The sequence below is a fragment of the Oryzias melastigma genome, linkage group LG2 (assembly GCF_002922805.2).
Source record: "Oryzias melastigma strain HK-1 linkage group LG2, ASM292280v2, whole genome shotgun sequence".
NCBI lineage: Eukaryota > Metazoa > Chordata > Actinopteri > Beloniformes > Adrianichthyidae > Oryzias > Oryzias melastigma.
Window position 1 is genome coordinate 6,386,786 of NC_050513.1, and position 4,040 is coordinate 6,390,825.

Below are 4,040 nucleotides of genomic sequence, written 5' to 3' on the forward strand. Positions count from 1 at the left end.
ACGATAACAGCTGTCATCATTTTACCTAAATTTATCTGCTATAAGGTCTGAATTATCTAGATTTTACTGACAAAAATGGAAATATATGTATTTATTTGGTGCACAAGCTGCCTAAATACTTTTTGAAGTCACTCTATTGCAATTTTTTAAATAAAAAACTCTTTAATTATGATTATGAAGTTTTTAACCAAAATCCCACATCCTAAGTGTCTTAAAAAGCCATTTTTCATGTTGATCTGAAGCCTGCGTTTGCAAATTCTCCTCTGAGGGGGCGTGGCTTTTGGAGCTGGGAGGAGCTGCTCTGTCCAAGATTTAACAGATGCTGTCCACCCCTTTTATTCTCTTGGTTCAGCTCATTTGCTGACTCATGGATCTCAAACAGCAGTGAAGAGATGGAAGGAAAACCAATGTAAGGGTTGATGTAAACCGATTAGATCAGTGGTCCGCAACCTGCAGCTCCAGAGCCCCATGTGGCTCTTTTATCTCTCCATGGTGGCTCTCTGGATGAAGAAAAATAAAACAATAATAATTTTCAAAAAATACATTAGATTAGCTATTATTTGAGCAACATACTGACATTTTTGCTATTTTTTTTATCTAGTGAGGTTTTTAGGCTAATTCAGAGTTTTAGCTTCTATTTTAGCGACATGCTAACGTTTTTGGCTAATTTAGTTTACTGAGGAGTTTTATGCTAGTTTGAAGTTTAGCTAATATTTTAGTAAAATGCTCATGTTTTCAACTAATTTGTTATCTGCTGAAATATTTTGGATAATTTAGAATTTAGCTTCTATTTTACCAACATGCTAACATTTTTGACTAATTTAGTTAGCAGATTTGGTCTCTAATTAGTTTTTTACGCTTCTTTGGAGTTTAGCTAATATTTTAGCAATATGCTAATATTTTTATCAAATTTTTTTTACTGTGGGTTTTAGGCCAATTTTGAATTTAGCTTTTATTTCAGCAACATGCTAACATTTTTGGCTGATTTAATTTACAGAGAAATGTTGTAATTTGAAGTTGAGCTAGTAATTAAGCAACAAGCTTGTTTTTTGCTACTAAAGGTAAAAACGAAAAAAAAAAATCTCATTTTGAGGGATGCTAGTTTCTTTTCATATATTTTTTGCTTTTGTCCGTGCCAAAAAAATAGACATTATTCATGATTATAAAAAAAAAAGAAGAAGGTCATGAATGCAAATCGAAATTTCTTAAAGGCTAAAGTAAGTTAATGCGGCTCCCTCTAGGTTTTGATCAATAAAAAGAAGCCCAAATGGTTTTTTTGACTGTTAAAGGTTGCCGACCTCTGAATTAGACCAGGGGTCTGGAACCTGCGTCTCTCCATGGTGGTTCTATGGCAACGCTTTAGGCTAATTTAGGGTTTAGCTTCTATTTTAGCAACATGCTAACATTTTTGGCTAATTTGGCATCAACTTTGTTTTTTTAAGGCTAATTTAGGGTTAATTTCTATTTTAGCATGTTGTTAGCGTTTTTGATTAATTTAGTTTACTAATAAATTTTAGGCGATTTTGGAGTTTAGCTAGTAGTTAAGCAACATGCTAAAATTTTTGGCTAATTTATTATTCAGTGGGGCTTTTAAGGTTGATTTAGAGTTTAGCTTCTATTTTAGCAACAGGCTACCTTTTTTGGCTAATTTTTTGTACTAAGGAATTCAAGGCTATTTTGGAGGTTAGCTAGTATTCAAACAACAAGCTAACCTTTTGGCTAAATTAGCATCTCCTATTGTAAAAGTTAAAAGACAAAAAAAAATATTTTTTTTTAAATCACATTTTGAGAGATGCTGGTTTCATTTTATATTTTTGCTTTTGTTTGTGCCAAAAACATAGACATAAGTCATATAAAAAAAAAAGAAGAAGGGAATGAAAATCCAAATTTCTTAAAGGCCAAGTAAATCTTTGCGACTCGGCTCCCTCTAGGTTTTGATTAGTAGAAAACGAGTACAAATGGCAGACCATTGAATTAGACCATGTCAAAACATTTACTGATTTTAAACTTTTGTATTTAAATTTCCTAAAAAGTGAAATTATTTCTTCAAATGTTTTCTTTCACTATGACTAAGTCATTAACATCAACACCAAATATGATCCAGATACAATCAAAAAGAAAGCATACGCATTGGGAAGTTATTTAGTTTGACTTGAAAGGAGAAGAATTGGACGGGTTTGGACCACTTCTGACACCAAGTGGAAGAAAGAATAATTTGATAGATCACTTGAATTGGGTTCAATTTTTATCAGTTTAGCCTCAGACTTAGACTAGTTTAAGAGTTGCTTCAAGAATGACACGATATGGTTGAAGTCAATGTTGTCCAATTTTTTAGAGATGGTATTGTGATATTATTACGTCATTATATGGAGAAAATTAAGCTTAAAATTGCATTTCTGAGTATTTTTTACTTTATTTATATTTACGGTTCTGGGTCACAAGTGTATACATTTTTTTTTACTAAAAATTGCTTAATAATAATTGAAAGACCACTTTAAAATGAGTTTAAAATACAGTCTGAGTGGGTTTTTATTGCATGTTTTTTTAAATTAAAGCCTCCCTGAAATCTGTGTGTGTTACTGTAGAGAAGCAGTAGAAATAGTTAGCAGTTAATGCATGGAGTCTATGAAAATTGCTCTAAATTTTAATTTTTGATCATTGTTCCCAGCTATTTTTAGCAGGAGGCTACTTCCTGGAAAGGATTAGTAATTTAAGATACTGCCAGCAAAATAGGAGAGTATTCATAATCAAGCATCCATAAAAAAAAAATCATAATTTTAATTTCCATAACCATGTCGAGGCAATACAATTCTCTTGAGACTGCATGACTTTCTTGTACCAAAATAGGGCTAAACCGATCAGTTAACTCAGCAGGAAGTGTGAGGGCAGACAACAGTGTCTTACAACATCCCCAAACCCCAAAACACACACAGTCTGCTGTGTCAGAGTGCGCTGGTCAGGGCTGCCATTTGCAGTCAGTGCAGCATTTCTGTCTGTCTTTATCATGACAAATAAAGCACTCTGATTCCCCCTCAGAGGCAGGCACGAGAACACACAGACACAGAGGCATCTGTTAGAGCTCACGCCGTCCTTCTGGGTCCTAAAGACGGACGATTTGTCGGACTGGAATTTGTTTAAGCTGGACGCTTGTGGCACAGCAGTCCTAAATAATAATAATATTGTATAATCTTCAAATGTGGTGATCCATTTGTAACGATTTAAAGAAAAATGACAATACCACTTGTTCTGCAGACTAATACATGAGCTAACCTGCTATTTTACATAAAAAGCTGCTGTAAAAATCGAATCTCAATCACTGGTCACCCACAAATAAAGCAGTGGATGTGATGAACAACAAAGGCTCTACACAGGTTTTGGTGGGATGTTCCACAGAACACAATCTCCATGAATAATGGTTAATACAATAGAGCTGTGAGTCAGCCAAGGGTTTGTGTGAGAGACGTTTCTGCTGTTTTTCTGCCCTTTTTTATATGCAGGAGTATGACAGTAGAATAAAGAGCAGTGCAGAAGGTGCTAGCATTGATGAGAAATATTTTACCCAATCACGTATGTAGCTTTAATTTCGTTTTTTGCTATTTCTTGAAATTGACTCAATTTGCAAAATAAGATTGTAGATGTTTTAAGGCTTTAAAAATCCTCACTAAGTGGCAGACCGCTGTCCGGACCCAGATTTTGGGTCTTGGGGACCCAGATGTTGGGAGCTAAGTGGACAAACGCTTACATTGTCGTACCTCATAAGCTGGATAAAGTCATGTAAAGCAGGTAAATTCAATACTCAAAGTACTAACTATAAATTGTCACTATGTTATAAATCATAAAGACTATGACAAACAATACGACTATAATGAGGCTACGGTGCACAGCAGATAATGTCCAGTGAAGCTGTGACAGAAGCTAGCTACGTTGTAACTTTGGAAATGACCCGGCATTGCAAGCCCGTCATTGACGGGGAGTTTGTAAAAGAATTTATGCTGAAAGTAGCTGACATTGTTTTCTGAGAGCAAAAGAAAAAGTTTGAG